This window comes from Bos taurus, chromosome 8, assembly GCF_002263795.3.
Source record: "Bos taurus isolate L1 Dominette 01449 registration number 42190680 breed Hereford chromosome 8, ARS-UCD2.0, whole genome shotgun sequence".
Taxonomy (NCBI): Eukaryota; Metazoa; Chordata; class Mammalia; order Artiodactyla; family Bovidae; genus Bos; species Bos taurus.
The window spans coordinates 74426200-74444350 of NC_037335.1; the positions used below are offsets into that span (position 1 = coordinate 74426200).

Below are 18151 nucleotides of genomic sequence, written 5' to 3' on the forward strand. Positions count from 1 at the left end.
GACCATGAGGGAATCCCCGTGGGTTGAGTCTTGATCTGTCACTTTTTTCCCTAGATGACATCGCCAGTTATGTAACCTCTCAAAGCCTGAGTTTTCGCACTTGTGACTCATTCTTGGCGTTTGTTCAACATTTCTCCCCTCCTTTAGCCCCCTTGTCACTCACAGAGTATATTATTTCCCCGAGTTTGAAGGATTGTATCTTTCCTCAAAGAGTTTACAGTCTTCTTAGGGACATAATGAAAGTGAAAGTGTTAGTCTCTCAGTTGTGTCTGACTCTTTGCGACCCTATGGACTGTAGGCTCCTCTGTCGATGGGATTCTCCAGGCAAGGATACTGGAGTGGGCAAGCCATTCCCTTCTCTGGGGGATATTCCTGACCGTAATACATAAAGATAAATAACTGTGAGACCAGATAGGGACTTTTGATTCCATAAAGGAGGCACCAATAAAGTACAATGAGGTCAGAAAACAGAGAGAATTATTCTGTCTTGGGAGTCTGGGAATGCTTCCTGGATGAGGTGGCATTTGAAAAAGCTCTCAAGAGATGTCCAGAGTATAACCCTGGAAACATGGGATGGTGGTTGTGGTCAAAGAGCATGAATAAGAGGGAGGCTGGAAGGCATGATTTGAATGACTCATTTTGGCTGGAGCCAAGAGTATCAAAGGGCGATTAAGATAAGGGTGGAGAATAAGATAAGGTTGGAACATGGTGGCTGAGGGATTGGACATGATTCTACAGGCCATTGGGAGCCACTGGACTTTGTTCTGAACATGAGTAAAGGGTTAATAATCAGGTTTATGCAGCAGTGTATAAAGTAGATCAGAAAGAAGAGAGCTTGACCTGGAAAGAGGGGCATGAAGGAGTCTATTATTACAGCTCCTGCCTCAAGAGTCCGAATAAATTCTGTGATCTGGGATGATTTGCAGGTCCTGGAGAGTGTCTGCTGGTTAGTCGGAGGCTTCTGTGTTCTCTGAATTGAAATTGGTCCTGACGTGGATTTAAAAGATGTAGCATTTATGGGAGCATCAAACTGTTTAGGTTATATAAATAATTCGTCATTCCCCTTAGTCTTCTCCTTCCTCCACATTCTTGGTTCACATGTAAGCCATTTCCCGTGGACCTCATCTTTGGTGGAGATGCACTGTCATCCTGTCTCGAGATCCTATGGCAAGCTCTGTAATGGCAGCCTTCTGGAGAGGCATGCAGCTCTATCTACCACCTCCAATCCACCCTCATCACTTCAGACGACTCCTGGTTCCCTCCTCCTGCCTGATCCTTCTCCCTTGCTTCAGCTCTCCACTTCTAAGAAACTGTAAGAGATGTCCACTTGAGTAACTCATCTTCAATGCTGCAGGTTGAAAAACAAAACTTGCTGTTTTCTTACCCCAAAGCCTTGCCTTCTGGCTTGCCTCCTCTGCACAAAGTTGCAGCTCTCCTGGGCACGCAGTTGTAGTTCTCCTAGTCAGAAACTTTGGGTTATCTCCCCTTTCTCCTCTGCTCACATCTTACCCATCACTAATCCTGCATATTCTTTCTTCGTGCCTCTCATTCCTTCCTCCCACTTCCCATGCCCCTACTCTAGTCTGAGCCATGTTACCTGATATCACCGGATATTACCTCACTTCCTCTCCTTGCTTCTAGATTCCTCAGAAGGTTCTGTGTCTCTAGGCAGATCTGCATCCCTTACATCTACTGTTTAATGCCCTCTGTAATCTCACCTCCGTTTACCTTCTCTCCTAACTTCCCCATACTTTCCAAACTAAGCCCTTCACCCCAAGTAGCCTGGTCTGCTTCCCCATCAAACCTCTGCCCAAATCAAACCTCTGCCCAAATCCTCTTGGACGACCTGCCAGGACTGCCAGCCCCTTCACCCTTCTTCAATCAGACTCCTCCCCCAGGGCTCAAGCCAAGCCCCACCCACTCATCTGTCCTTCCAAACTCCCTTAAATTCCAAGGGTTGGAGATTCCATCTTCCTCCTTTACACACTCATCTGGCTTGGCTCCCTGGGGCCAGATGCAATCTTTGTCCTCTTCTGTGCTGGGCTTTACAACAGCCGGTTGCAACAGAGAGAGGACTGCATTCTCCATGTCCACCCACCATCCCCTACCCCCTCCCAACCCCCTAAGGTCAGGATGCTATCCTGGCCTCTCAGGGAATGTGCAGGTTTTCCAGAGCCCAGAGAGAGGGAATGGGTGATTTAGAGCTTGATAATCCCTTTGTTGAGCTGCTCCTGTCTCTAATCCATTGGATCCTTGATTTCTTTTCCCTCTCATCTTCCTGCTTATTTGAAATCATTCTAGCCAGGCTGAGTGACAGTAGAAAGTCAGGGAGTAGGAAAAAAGACCAGAAGCTTTGGTCAAGGGCGAAGTCACTTTGGGGATACAGGAGAGATTTGCAAGGCACAGGTTGGCAAAGTGATTGCTTCAGGAGTACGTACATGGTGATAATGAGAATCTCACTTAAGATTCGAGCTTTGGTTGCTGGAAAAAGAGTCTCTCCTCCACTGAGAGCCTGAGTGATAAGGAGATCCTGAGTGATGAGAGCCACAGTTTTTAGCCACTTGGACTTCCACCCACTTGTGCACAGGCCTGGGGCTTGTCATGGTGGCTGCAACAGAGCTGTCCAGAGGGTGGCTCTCCATGGTCCCCAGAGTGGCCTCTGGACCTCCTCCCTCTTTCTCTACCTGACTCCCTGTCTAGAAAAACTTTTCCTGTACCTGTTTGCTAAACGCTTAGCAGCCAGCCTGAGTTCACTCCTGGGGAGAGGCGTGGGGACGGAGAGAGCGCTGCCTGGGAAGCAGACCCAGGAAGTGGCTGCTCAGTCACCTCCATGTCACTTGACCTTGGGTGAGTCACTTGGGTGGGCCGCTTCAAGCCTCAGGGTTTTTATTTGTACTTAGAATAAGGGGGCTTGGGAGTTGTTAACCAGAGGATATCTTCTTCAACATGGATCTTAGGGGAAAGCCCAGTGTGTAAACCAGGTCACATTTATAATATAATTCATATATTATAAAATTGTTGCTGCTGCTGCTAAGTCACGTCAGTCGTGTCCGACTCTGTGCGACCCCATAGACGGCAGCCTACCAGGGTCCGCCGTCCCTGGGATTCTCCAGGCAAGAACACTGGAGTGGGTTGCCATTTCCTTCTCCAATGCATGAAAGTGAAAAGTGAAAGTGAAGTCACTCAGTCATGTCCAACTCAGCGACCCCATGGACTGTAGCCTACCAGGCTCCTCCATCCATGGGATTTTCCAGGCAATAGTACTGGAGTGGGTTGCCATTGCCTTCTCCGAAACCAGGTCACAGTAGATCTTCCCAAAGTTCAAGCAGGGAGGGCAGGTCCCTCCATGCATCTCGAGGGGCCCACATCATCTGGGATCCTCTCCAGGCCTCCAGTTCCTGAAGTCCTCATTGTTTATGTGTCCAAACACACAGACAGTGGACAGCAGGTCTAGATTCGGGTGCATTCAATGAAGAATGAGCTCACAGTAAGGAATGCAATCTGGGGCATGGTGTGCGTACTGCAGGAGCTGAGGGGGGATTGCACACGTGAACACCCTTGGGGAAGATGCATAATTTCCACCTCTGAGGAAATGCACATGTTTATGAGAATAAAGTCCAAAGCTTTCATCTAAGCTCCAGGGAACCTATGGCACCCCTCCACCAAATATTAAAAATGACCCACAGGGTTTTGTAATCAATTTTATCAATTTTTAAAGGAATGATCTCCAACTTAAGCTCTGTTTTAATTCAGGTGAACTAGGCTGTAAGCTCTGTGGAGGTCAGAACACAGGTCTCAGCGTTTATACTGAGAGTGAAATGGACAGATGGTGTTTGATACACAGTTGACATTTAATACATACATGTTTCATGCCTGGGCACATGTGTCTCCTGATAAGGAGGGTTGTGTACAGCACAGCTAATGTAAATATGTAGACATTTCAAAATGGACTTCCCAAGTGTCTCAATGGTAAAGAATCTGACTGCCAATGCAGGAGATGTGGGTTTGATCCCTGGGTCAGAAAGATCCCCTGGAGGAAGAAATGGCAGCACAATCCAATATTCTTATCTAGAGAATCCCATGGACAGAGGAGCCACACAAACGTTTCAAAATATTTAATGTATAATTTTAGAGGCACACATTTTAAAGCACTTGCTATTTATATAAAATAATATATTACATTTAAAGTATGGCTTTTCCCCAACTCTCCCTGTTTACAAAACAGTCAACATTTCACTCTCATCTTGACACCAGTGTCCTCTTCACTTTTTGAATTGACTGTGTTGTGGCCTATATCACCGTCCCAACAGTCTAAAGAGAGTTGGCTATTTCTTATAAACACAGAAGATGTTTGTATGTTTTTTAGGAACAGCCTTTTGGAGATAGAATTCATATATTATAAAATTCATTCTTTTAAAATGTACAGTCTGGTGAATTTTGGATCTACAGAGTTGAGTAACCATCATGGCTGTCTAATTGCATGATATTTGTATCACTCTCTAAGAAACCTCATCCTGTTAGTGGTCACTCGTCATTCTCCCCTCCTCCCAGTCCCTGGCAACCACTCATCTGCTTTCTGTTTTTGTAGATTTGTTATCCTGGACATTTCATACAAATCGTAGGTCTTTTGGTGACTGGCTTCTTTCGCTTCCAGTAACGTTTTTAAAGTTTACCCATGCTGTAGGGTGTATTGGTCCTTCATTCCTGTATATTTCCAGTTACTAGTCCCTATTTGTATATTCCACACTTTAGTTAACCGTTCGTCAGCTGATGCCCATTTGAGCTGTTTCTTTTTTCTTTCTTTTCTCTTTTTGAGTTGTTTCTACTTTTTGAGCATTATGAGTAATGTTGCCGGGAACATTCATGTACAAGTTTTTGCATAGACTTATATTTTCATTTCTCTTAGTTATAAACCCAGAAGTAGAATTGCTGGGCCATGTGATAACTACGTTTACCATTTTGAGTAATGACCAAACTGCTTTCAACAGCCGCTGCACCATTTTATACTCCCATCAGCAATGTGTGATGGTTTCCATTCTTGGGACTCTTGTTATTGTCCGTAATTTTGATTCCCTGGTGGTTCAGATGGTAAAGTGTCTGCCTGAGATGCGGGAGACCCGGGTTCAATCCCTGGGTCAGGAAGATCCCCTGGAGAAGGAAATGGCAACCCACTCCAGTATGCTTGCCTAGAAAATTCCACGGATGGAGGAGCCTGGTGGGCTACCATCCATGGGGTCACAAAGAGTCGGACACAACTGAATGACTTCACTCAGTAGCCATGGCGGTACCCTGTCATGGTTTTCATTTGCATTTCCCTAATGATTGAGGATGTTGAGCATCTTTTCATGTATTTATTGACCATTCATACAGCACTTTGGAAAAATGTTTAATCAAACCCTATAGAAGATATTTCTTTTAGATGTCTAGAGCATAACTACTTAGTGCATTGCTTTTTGAAAAAATGGTCTTTAACAAAATTCAGCACTTGTAATTATGAGGCTATATCCTCAAACAAAGTTTCTGAATCTATATTATAGTACTGTAATATGGAGATAAACTTTAAAAACATTACTGTAAGTGAAATCTACATTATAGTCCTGCACTTCTTCTCTAAAACAGTTCTATCGGGTAACCTTGGTAAACAGCCCAAACTAACATTTATTGTAGTGGCGTCAAACTAATATATTTTCCCAGCTTGTTCAAAATAGGCTGATTGTGAAGGCAGCCCATAAAATGAAAGATTATATAAGGACTAGAATACAAACTTCCTGTTTTCTGACAGATAATCTGGGGAGAGAAAGAGCACACATATTTAAAAACAGATGATGACCGAATGGATGGATGGATGGATAAATAACTTTAGGAATGAATGAATGAACAAAGGAAGGAATGCAAGCTGATGAGAGAGTCAATCAAGCAGCCACACCAATCTGGCCCTTTTTACTTCTTTATTCTCATGGAGAAAACCAGCACTGGTCTTTCATCTCTACTCTATAGAATCATATATAAATTATTAATTTTTTTGGAAAACTTGCAGTTCCAAGTTGGAAACAAGACACTAGATTTTCTGTTGTCTGACAGTCTCTCTCACCTTCTTTAAAATGGGAGAAGCACAGTCTGCCTGGTTTCTGAAAGTGGTTGAGAAACCAAAGGCCACGTAACAGGACTGCATGGTTGAGGGCTACGCTTCGGGGGAGCAGGGCCTTTAGGGATGTGACGTGGTACAAGGGTTTTCTTGGGTTTGCCCTGATCAGGCTCCAAGTCCACCGCTGCTCTTCCCACTAGCATGAGGACTTGGGGTGTCTAGCCCTGGAGGCTTCTCTCCCTCGCTTCTCAGGGGTGGGATGGCCTGACCACCTCACAAACCACATTCCCTGGTGATTCACCAGCAGACTCCTCAGAGAGAGACTGGCCCTTCCATACTTCCCTTCCCGTCTTCCCTTAGGACACATGTGAGCTGGAGCGTATAGCCCTCCTGGGTTTGGAGAATTGCTGCTGCTGCTCAGTTGTGTCTGACTCTTTTGACTTCGGGGGCTGTAGCCCACCAGGCTCCTCTGTCCATGGGGTTCTCCAGGCAAGAATACTGGTGTAGGTTGCCATTTCCTTATCCAGGTGGTCTTCCTGACCCAGGGATTGAACCCACATCTCCTGCATTGAAGGCAGATTCTTTGCTACTGTGCCACCTGGGACAGTGAGGAAGGGAAAGAGGAAGATTGACGGGCAGGAAGACCAGAGTGGAAGTTGTGGCCAGACGTGTGAAGAAGTGACAGACAGGGATGGAAGCTTGAGGGGTGGCTTTTAGAGGCCCAGACCCCAGAGGGGAAATCAGTGATGGATGAGACTGCTCTTTAGAAAGACCTTCACAGCAGCCACAGAGGGACAGCCACAGTATGGGCAGTTTGGGAGGCTGTGAACAGCTCAGGGATCCTGGACCCAGCAGGACTGCAGTTCTACTGGAGTGCGTGTGGCTGGAGTTGGGATCAGAGAGCAAGAGGTAATGAAGGGAAGTGTTGATGGGCCTGGTCCCCCCTTCCTTTACAGATGGTGGTCCTAAGGGAAATGGGGGGCACATCTGGTAAGTCAGGCAAAGCCTGGGTCCCTTCCCACCACTTTATTTTCTTTTAAAGGTATATTTTTTTTATTTTTAAAGTCCTTATTGAATGTGTTACAATATTGCCTCTGGTTTATGGTTTTTTTTTTTTGTCGTTGTTGTTTTTGCCACGTGGGATCTTAGTTCCCTAACCAGGGATCGAACCTTCAACCCCTGCATTGGAAGGTGAAGTCTTAACCACTGAACTTCCAGGGAAGTCCCTCCACCACTTAGTCCATTCCTAGGCAGGGTCCCAGCATCCTCCAGTGACAGCTAGTCCTTACTTCTTTGCCAAGGCGGGACTGAGTCTAAGCTCTCTTCCCCTCTCCTACCCGCCATGTGATTGTTTATCTTGAGTTAAACTTCTTCAAGGAAGGACAGTCTGTATTCTTCCTCCTTGAAGTGCTGTTTCCTTCTTTAAGAATGTGGGATCAGTGGGAGTGTTACATGGTGAATCTGAAGCCCAGCTCCTCATCACTTAGTACCAGCCTTGGGCCAAGTGATAAGCAAGGTGCCAGGGTTACAAGGGTGCACAAGAGAGCATCCTCAAGATGAAAGAACCATGCAAGAGCTGCAGTAAAACCAGATGGGCTGCAAGACGATGGCCAAACGCTGTAGATACACAAGGCCAAGGCCACCCATGTTATCGGGGGAGGCTAACAATGCTATACTGTTGAGGTGATGCTGGGAAGGGTTTTAAAGAATGGATAGGAGTGTACCAGGCAGAGAAAGAGCAGGGAGGTGCCCCACCAGGCAGAGAGCACAGCAAATTTAAAGACAAGGCATCAAGGAGTGTGGATGATCTGGGAAGCTAAGAACAGCTCAGGGAGGCTGGAGCTGGCCGGACAGCAGTGGGAATAAAGCTGGAGGGATGCAGAGAGGCACTTTACTATGGTCACTTGGCACTGGACTTTGTTCTCTAGCAACAAGAAGCAACAAGACAGATAAGAGAGTGTGTCTATAGGATGTGTAGCCGTAGGAGTTTTCGAGCAGGGAAGCGAGTCAGATTTTTGTTTTGGGAAAGAGGACTCTGGCCCCAGACCAGAGTGGCTCTTGCACCAACTGCAGACAAGGATTGGCTCAGAGACCTGTAGACAGGCATTTCTGGGGCATGGCTATGGTCGGCAGTGGTGCCGTGCCAATGGCCCAGAGTTCCCATCGTCAGCTTGGGTGTCACAGCTCCCCACACCGCTGGCTGGCCAGAGACGGTGGTGACAAGGGCTGGCCCACAGGGCTGGCTCTGAGAAACAGCCTACTTCTCGTTTCCTTCCCCTGGACATCCATCCTCATGCAGTGAGGAGGGGTCTGAGTGGACAGAGAGGGGCTTGGCCAGGGGAAGAGGAACTAGCTTGCCTTCAGTGGGCAGGTGCAGTGGGTGAGACTCAAGCTGCAGGAATAGGGAATCTAGGAGAGGATGCCTGCTGCAAAGCAAGGGGGATGCCCATCACCCTTGCTGGCCCCTCCAGTTGGAATAGGGTGTCCCACAGGTATTATGGGATGTATAGGATATTCAGGGCTTCCCGGGTGGCGCTAGTGGCAAAAAGCCTGCCTGCCAATGCAAGAGACGTAAAAGACACAGGTTTGATCCCTGGGTCGGGAAGGTCCCCTGGAGGAGGAAATGGCAAGCCCATTCTAGTATTCTTGCCTGGAGACTGAATTCTATGGATAGAGGAGCCTGGTGAGCTACCATCAATAGGGTCGCAGAGAGTAAAACACGACTTGAAGAGACTGAGCATGCTTGCACACGTAGGCTATTCAGGACCGGAAGACTCTGGGTGGGGAGTGGTGGGCAGAGGGATTTGTCACAGGATGGAAGCTCACACTCCACCTCCCCCGAGCCCCCCTCCTCCCAGAGTTCTTGGCTGTACCCTCCACTTATGCCAGGCACATGTTATCTTGAGATAAAATTATTTTTTCACACGTACACGCCTTGTTCAATGGAATGGGGGAAGGCGGGGACCTCGCCTCCTGCCCCTGTGTCTCCCGACACTGTTTCAGCAAATGTCAGGCTACAAACTCGTGCTCAGTAAACACTTGTACAGACAGAGGAGATTTTAGGGAAAAGAGCAGAGGAAAAAGTGCTTTATTTAGAGATGGTTTCCAACACTGGTGAAAATGAGGGACATCAGAGGAGTTCAGATAAAGCAGGATGTGAAAAATCTCATCAGCTGCTGAAAGAGGCAGGTGGGCAGAGGACTTCCTGACCCCAGGCCACGTGTACCTCGGAGAACTTTCAGGGCGGAAGCAACCTAGGTCCTCCAGCGGAGTAGACAGTGGTACTGATCAACCGTCAGTGCCACCTCAGAATCAGCTGGAGAGCTTTCAAAAGCCACAGGCAACTGGGCTCCAACTCCCTCTGCGTTTCTGACAGGTTTAGAAGTGACGGTGATGCTGCTAGCCTGGGGACCACTCTGTGTGTTGTGACCACTCTGTTACTTGGGGTGTGTCTTAGAGCTCCCCTGGAACCCCTGTGTCTGTCTGCAGTCAGACCCACACAGACATCTGTTCCCTCTTTTAGTTTTGCTCTGTTTTGTCCTTAACGCTCCCCAAATGGTTCTGATGCCCACCAAGGTTGAAATACCTACCGCATCTCCACAGACTTTGACATGACGCCTTTCCTGCCCACAGCCTCAGGCTGGCTTCAGCTCACCATCCTCTCTATCCCCAGCACTCTGTTCCTGACTCTGCTAGCACATTCTTCCTGCCTTGTTTTGTCATTCACTACGTGTGTGCCCTCTGTCCGAGTCAGTGTGGTGGCCATAACAAACTCAGCTGAGTGGTTTAAACAGCAGTCCTTTATTTTCTCAGGTCTAGAGGCTGGGAGGCTGAGGTCAGGCTGTCCGCACGGTTGGTTTCTGGTGAGGACTCTCTTCCTGCCTTGGAGATGGCCACCTTCTTGTGTGTCCTTTCTTGATTTATCTTTGGTGGATGTGTGTGTATAAGAAAGAGGGAGGGAGAGGAAGAGGGAGAAAGAGAGAAGGAGGGAGGAGAGCATACTCTGGTCTCTCTTGCTCTTCTTATATAGACATTAATTCCATCCAATCAGGGCCCACCCTTAAAACCTCCTGCATGTGTGCTAGTTTGCTTCAGTCACATCCCACTCTTTGCAACCCTATGGACTGTAGCCCACCAGGCTCCTCTGTCCATGGGATTCTCTAGGCAAGAATACTGGAGTGCGTTGCCATGCCCTTATTCAAGAGATCTTCCTGACCCAGGGATTGACTTCATGTCTCTTACATCTCCTGCATTAGCAGGCAGGTTCTTTACCACTAGCGCCACCTGGAAAGCCTCTTAAGATCTTATTTATCCTTAATTACTTCCGTAAAAGCCTTATCTCTAAATACAGTTGCATGAGCCATTAGGGCTTACACATATGGATGGGGTGGGGTGGAGGGGGTGGGGCGCAGTGGGAAGGCCTCTCTGTCCATAACAGGAAACACTCTGTCCATAACACTGTCTTTCCCAATTAGACTGGAAACCTGGGAGATCACAGGCATGGTGCCCACGTGCCCCTCAATGGGTCTGTAGAGGACTAATTCAATCTGTGTTTGCTGAATCACACTGAGCGTCTGAAAGAAACCAAAACAAACTGAGACCTGTTTACTTCGGCCTTCCCTGGGTCCCCGTTCTTGAAAGACTGAGGTGATGGACAAGAGAAGGCATTTGCTGAACTCCATCCATGAGCTGATATGGCCAGGTCCCAGCATTGTGGATGGGCTCATCAGCCTTGAAACTAATTTGATTACTAATCTGTATCACTCAGGGAACTACCACCTCCAGAGCTGTATTAAGAATGTTTTTCTCAGGCCAAAAAAAAAATGTGCTGTCTTTGGCATTCAAGGCAGCCTCAGGAATTTCTTTTTATGATTGATTCTTCTCTCTGTTTTGTTTTGTTTTTTGCTCCTTCCTGTGCTCCTTCCAGATCTCTCAGTTGACATATAACCAACCCCCATGCTGCCCTCTCAACACTCAAAAAACTTTCCAACATAGTTGCCTTCCCCCAACACTGTCTTGAAGTTCTTGCTAAGAGAACTCACTCCTTTCCAGTGGGGCTGCTGAGGTTCGCCGGGAGTTTGGTCTCCCTGCCCTGAGGACCCCTTGTGAATCACAGAAGCCCTGCGTGACCTGCATACATCTCTGGGACCACTGCCCTTTGCTGTTTATTTACGACTGTCTAATGACATGTGAATGTTGAGCTTTAAGCCAACTTTTTCACTCTCCTCTTTCACTTTCATCAAGAGGCTTTTTAGTTCCTCTTCACATTCTCTTCTCATCCTCTTCACATGATACCACCATAAGGGTGGTGTCATCTGCATATCTGAGGTTATTGATTTTCATCACTTCATGGGAAATAGATGGGGAAACAGTGGAAATAGTGTCAGACTTTATTTTTCTAGGCTCCAAAATCACTGCAGATGGTGACTGCAGCCATGAAATTAAAAGACTCTTACTCTGTGGAAGAAAAGTTATGACCAACCTAGATAGCATATTGAAAAGCAGAGACATTACTTTGCCAACAAAGGTCTGTCTAGTCAAGGCTATGGTCTTTCCAATGGTCATGTATGGATGTGAGAGTTGGACTGTGAAGAAAGCTGAGCGCCGAAGACTTGATGCTTTTGAACTGTGATGTTGGAGAAGACTCTTAGTCCCCTGGACTGCAAGGAGATCCAACCAGTCCATTCTAAAGGAGATCAGCCCTGGGTGTTCTTTGGAAGGAATGATGCTAAAGCTGAAACTCCAGTACTTTGGTCACCTCATGTGAAGAGTTGACTCATTGGAAAAGACCCTGATTCTGGGAGGGATTGGGGGCAGGAGGAGAAGGGGATGACAGAGGATGAGATGGCTGGATGGCATCACCGACTTGATGGATGTGAGTCTGAGTGAACTCCGGGAGTTGGTGATGGACAGGGAGGCCTGGTGTGCTGCGACTCATGGGGTTGCAAAGAGTCGGACACAACTGAGCGACTGAACTGAACTGAACTGAATGACATGTGACTCAATGGTAAAGAACCCTGCCAAAGCAGGAGACTCAGGTTGGATCTCTAGGTCGGAAAGATCCTCTGGAGAGAAGGAAATGCAACCCACTCCAGTATTCTTGCCTGGAGAATCCCATGGACAGTTCTCCCTGGAGAATCTTATAGCCTGGCTGGCTATAGTTCATGCAACTGCAATAGTCAGACACAACTGAGCGACTAAACAACAAATGACAAAGTCAGCCAGGAGGAGACCACAGTTTGCAGGGGGTGCCCTTGGTAATCCTTCTACAAGCTGTACATTATTCATTAACCTTGTCCCCTGCTTTCTGGCCTTTCCTCTCTGTTTCCTCTGAGAGCTGTGACTAAGTTAAAAATGGCCTCAGGTTGGAGAATGGGCTCCTGGACTCTGTTCTTGACCCCATCTTTCACTTCTCAGGAAAATGGCAAGCATATCAGCTGCCTTCTTTGTGTGCCACCACCCCCCCCCACCCCCACCACTCCAAATCCTCCCCTCCCCAGCCCCTACCCGCTCCCCAGCACAAGCTTGGGTCTGACATTATTGCTCCCTTAAACATGGGGCAGTTGAGTTTCCCAAGGAGGCAGAGGTTCACCCAGCTCGCACACAAACAGTGACAGTCCATCAGCAAGCAGCATTGGTAACAGGAAGGAGCAGTGGTCTTCATCCTGTGCCCAAGGTGTGGCTCCTTACTCCCCAGCCATGTGGTCGCTAATCCTCAACTTTCCTCCCAGCCAAACAGTCATCAAGCTAGTGCTTTCCTTAAAGGGATACTGTAGAGATTAAAGAGACATAATATGTTTATGTATGTAAAGCACTCAGCCTGGGTGCAGGGCATGTAACAAGTTTCATGGAGCAGTTGCTCTTATTAATGGCACCTACGATTGGGAGACAGAAGTAGGTGCAACTGAAGTGACTCTGGGGGCCCTTGCTCCTCACCTGTCTGGTCACTGCTGACAGAAACCCCAGTTCCACAGCCCATGCCTGCCCATGACCTCTGCCCGTTTTAGATTCACCTCCTTGTGCCTCTGGTCACCTCTGTGCCATCAGGTCTTGTTCTGTCAGTCACCCCAAGGCCCAGAGATCAGCCCCCTTCCCCAGTTCCCTACACACAGATCCTACAACGTTCCATTCATTCTCTGGTCTCCCCGCACCCTACCCCTTCCATTCATTGTCTCCATTCTTTCCCAACACAGTGAGCAAAGCATACCTGCCAGGATTCCCTGAGCTTCACCTTCTAACTCCAGTGATGCAGTAGAGTATTACCTTAGTCCGCTTGACAACTAAAACAAGATACCATAGACTGAGTGGCTTATCAGTAGAAGAAATGTATTTCTCAGTTCTGTTGCCTGGAAATCCAAGATTAAGGCACCAGCAGATTCTGTGTCTCATGGGCACCTGCTTTCTGGTTAGACAGAAGTCTTCTCACTGTGTCCTCACATGGTGGAAGGGGCAAGAGATCTCTCTGGGGTCTCTTGTCATGAAGGCCCCACCTTCGTGAACTCATCATCTCCCACCTCCTAGTACATCACCTTATGAGTTAGGATTTCAACATATGGATTTGGAAGGAACACAAATATTCAGACCATAGCAGACATATTTCTAAGTAACTACAGCTTTATTCCTGGAGGAATTCTGTCACTGTCTCCTAAGGGAGTAGAGATCTCATTATTCTTTTTATTGATTGATTGATTGATTGCTTTGGCAGCATCGGGTCTTAGTACAGCCAACAGGATCTTTGTTGCATCATGCAGGATCTTTCCTTGCAGCACACAGACTCTCTAGTTGTGGCCTATGGGCTCAGTAGTTGTGGCACATGAACTTCGTTCCTCCACGGCATGTGGAATCTTAGTTCCCAGACCAGGAATCAAACCCTCATCCACGGCATTGCTAGGCTGATTCTTAACCACTGGACCACCAGGGAAGTCCCTTTTTATTCTCTACATGTGTTAAAGCAAACACAAGATGCTGCCATATCCTGCCAACAGGACCCCAAAGTTGATGTCTGGGGAGTCAAAATGGTGAACAAGGCCACGTGGGACAGCTACCCATGACTGGGGACAGAGCAGTTGGAGAACAGAGATTATGAAATAGGTGCCCACTCCTTGTGAAGATAAACTGAGCCTAGTTGGAGTGTTTACTGCTTGTGAAGGATGGCAGACTGCAGACTGGACATTCTGGTGATGAGACTTATTAACCCCCACATGTACTTCCTGATAAAACAAGTCAACAAGAGAGAGAGAGGTTCTGTTAGATATGGATGAGTCAGCCTTGGAAAATCGAACCAAACCTAAGACAGGGTTGATGCATCCCAGGGCAGGTGAGTCATATGAAAATGTAGAAACAGCTGCCAGGAGCTCATGACCCTGGAGGTCTCAGAGAGGACTCCAGGCTGTGGTATGGAATTTTGAGAAGCAGGAGAGGCTCAGGGAGGGACTAAGCCTATCCCACTTACTGCATCACAGGGATCCAAACTCCTAGTCCCCCAAAGTGCTATTTGCTCTCACACGTTTTCCCAGAAGAGAATTCTCTGATAGCTCAGTTGGTAAAGAATCTGCCTGCAATGAAGGAGACCCTGGTTCAATTCTTAGGTTGGGAAGATCCGCTGGAGAAGGGATAGGCTACCCACTCCAGTATTCAGTTGCAAAGAGTCAGACACAATTGAGCGACTTTCACATCACTTCACTTTTTTTTGCCAGAAGTGCTGTTTCATCTACCCAAATGCTCCTCAACCCTGCGTCTCACTCTTTTTATTCACCCCTTAAAATTCTTCTCATCTTTCCCCCACACCATTCCTGAGGGGGCCTTCCTGAGTTCCTCTTGCCCATCATCAGAGTGAACTGCCCTGTTCTCACTGGTCTCCTAGCTCACAGCCTTGGGTGACAGTGGGCATTCCCCTCCTTCCGACTTCCAGCGAACTCTGTAAAACAATCTAACCTGTTTTCCAATCCACTCTCAGCCCTATCTAGTGGCTTCAAGTGTCTGGAATTCAGTAAAGTCTCCACAAATCTTTTAGAAATCCATTCAATGAAATTCTGAAATTTCAGTTTCAACTGAAAGTCTGGTCACTCAAGACCACGTTTGGTGTCATGGGCAGTTGGCCCTCGTGGAGTTTCCACTTCCCACTTGCAGATGGGGAAGAAAGAGCTCAATAAGGATGTTCTGTGGATCTACTCTTCTTGTAGAACTGCTTGCCCATGCTGCTGTGAGTAATGAGAAAAGTGATGGAGAATTTCTTCTGAGCACAAAAGAGCAGAGCATCCCCTAAGGACCAGAGATTACCTTGCTAATGAGAGCATTATTTGGGGGAAGGAGCAGGTGGCCTGCTGAAGTTATCTAATCTAAACTTGTGAAGAAAACTCTTCTTTTCCTTGAGCACTTGTGGGAAATGCCTCATCCATAGAACTCATTGTTGTTGAAAAACTCTTATTGCTAGAAGGTTCTTCCTTTCACTGAGCTGAAGTAGCTCTGAAACACACCCCACCAGTGCTAGATCTGCCCTCTGCAACAGCTGTGATCATGACCTTTTCAATATGGCTGCCCTGAAAGATAAGGACCACCCACCCTACGATTTTTGTTGAAGGCTTCACATAAAGAACTGTTTCACCTCTTCCTTGCATGACATAGTTTTCAGATGCCCTGCCTTTCTGGCTCTCCACTTCTGCATGAGTGATTTTGTTGCCATCTTAAAAATGCCAAAGCCAGCCATTGACATTAACACTCCATGAGAAACAAGACCTATTAGCTGGTTCCATCCTCTTCATCACTTATGGGCTCCCATCTTTCCCCTGCCCAAGCAGGACTTCTGTTTTGAAACATCCTCAGTAAACTTAAAAAGTAAAACCCATCGACAGTCCCTTTGAATTCCTCAGCCTGGCTCTCATGTTCCCAGAAACTCCCATCAGTTTCTCTCTGGTCCATTCTCTCAGTCTTGCTTCTCATCATTCTTCTATTCCTCAGCTCAGCTGCATAACCAATACCACTGACTGGGCAGCTTAATGGAGAAGGCAATGGCACCCCACTCCAGTACTCTTGCCTGGAAAATCCCATGGACAGAGGAGCCTGGTAGGCTGCAGTCCATGGGGTCGCTAAGAGTCGGACATGATTGAGCGACTTCACTTTCACTTTTCTCTTTCATGCATTGGAGAAGGAAATGGCACCCCACTCCAGTGTTCTTGCCTGGAGAATCCCTGGGACGGGGGAGTCTAGTGGGCTGCCGTCTATGGGGTCGCCCAGAGTTGGACACGGTTGAAGTGACTTAGCAGCAGCAGGGCAGCTTAAACAAACATTTATTCTCTCACAGTTCTTGAAACTGAAAGCCCAAGATCAAATATTCACAAGATTAGCTTCTTCTGAGGCCTCCCTCCTTGACTCCTCCCTCAGTTCATATCCTTGTCTGTATTTCCTCTTCGTATAGGGACGCCAGTCATGCTGAGGAGGGTCCACCCCCAATGACCTTGTTTTACCTTAATTACCTCATTAAAAGTCGTAGGTCCAAATACAGCCACATTCTGAAGTCCTGGGGGTTAGGCCAATAACATGTGAATTTGAATGTGGGGGAAGACAATTCAGCCCATTACATTCTACCTTACCTTTGCTGGTTTGACCCAGTCTTCTCAGAACACATCCTTTACTTTCATCTCTCCTGCCTTTGTTCCTACTGCCTCTTGCCCTGCCTACCCTGCTTCTCCTTCAAGGCCACTCTTCAAAGATGCTGTCATGCCAAGTGGTTGTCCAGTCTGTGTAGACACCCCAGAGATGAAGAATTCCTGTTCTCCTAAACTAGTCCATTCTCCTGGCTTCCACAGCTTTCTATACGAGCAACCTGTACCTAGAAGCTCCAAGCTTCACAAACAGAAAGAGCTTCCCCTTCCAATTTAGATAAAATGATCCCAAATAAGTAAAATGATCTCTGGACACAATGAGAACTGAATAGCATGTGGGGGGAAAAATCTGAAATAGAAGTTGAAAACTAGTGAGACTAGATGCCTGAAAACTGTCTACCCTGAGATATTGTTCTTGAAATACAGACTTCAACAGAACTCGGTCCTCTTCTCATATGGTGAATAGTCAGGTTTCTTCATTGGTTCCTCACAATTCAGAGTCTTGCAGTCTCTTCCATGTTCCCTCCACAAGACGAGGCTCTCCCAGACTTCACCTGCCAAGATGCCCGAGTTAAAATGAAATCCACAGAGCCTATTTCTCTTTCCACTCCACTCTGCAACTCTTTCCCAGCATGCACACTCTCCAACACACACCTCCCAGAGCTTCAGCCTGGCATATCATCTTAATGCTGTTGCTTAGCAACGAGCAGGGGAAGTGTGATCACACCTCCGCGCACTGTCCATGGAGCACTGCAGACAATACAAACAGTTCCCTGGCTTCTCCGTGCAACAAGAGGAAGGTAACTGTCAGAGGTGGCCAGCATCATGCTCCAGAGATATTGGCTCATCCCCCGGGAGCCCTAAATTGGTTGCCGTTTCGCTCTTACTTGGCATTGGGTAATGTCTTTGTGGGGGCGGCTGGGTAGGTGGTTCTTGAAGGGCCGGATCTCTCTGCTTGCACTTGTTCTCAAGATGCCTGTGATGCAGACAGGGCAGCTTGCAGATCCTCTCTGCTCCCACGCAGCCCTGCCCTGCACCAGGCCTGCGTCCGCCCCGCCCCCAGCCACCGCAGTTCCCCTCACTCTCTTCCATTTGGAGATGGTTCTTCAACGTGCTGGCACTGCCCTTTCCCCACCCCACCCCCTTGCAGCCCTCTGTTCTTCCAGTCCCTGGTCCCTCTGCCTTTCAGATGCAGCTCCTGTGACCAGACAGCCCCCAGTTCCTCAGATCAGCAATTCCCCTCACCTTACCGCCCCGCCCCCTCCCCGCCATTTCCTGTATTCCTGTATGTTCCTTACATTCCAACCTCAGGCCACTGGGCCAGACACCACTCGGTGGACTGAAGTCCTCCTCCTACCCGCTGTTGGTGTCCTGATCAGAACCGGATGTTTGCGGGTTGGAGTTCACAGATGTGGTGTATGTAGCATGAAACAGTAGACAAGGTGAGAGTCTGAAGTCTCAAGAC

General features: G+C 47.6%; 1 protein-coding gene across 2 annotated transcripts in view; it reads left to right on the top strand.

Moving 5' to 3' along the window:
- Positions 1 to 18151, top strand: part of PTK2B (protein tyrosine kinase 2 beta) — a 138287-nt gene that overhangs the window by 8873 nt on the left and 111263 nt on the right. Inside the window, exon 1 of one of the 2 annotated variants that reach the window (XM_059889218.1) lies at positions 12432 to 17486. The gene's annotated coding sequence lies outside the window, so the exon portion shown is untranslated. 2 annotated transcript variants of the gene reach the window in all.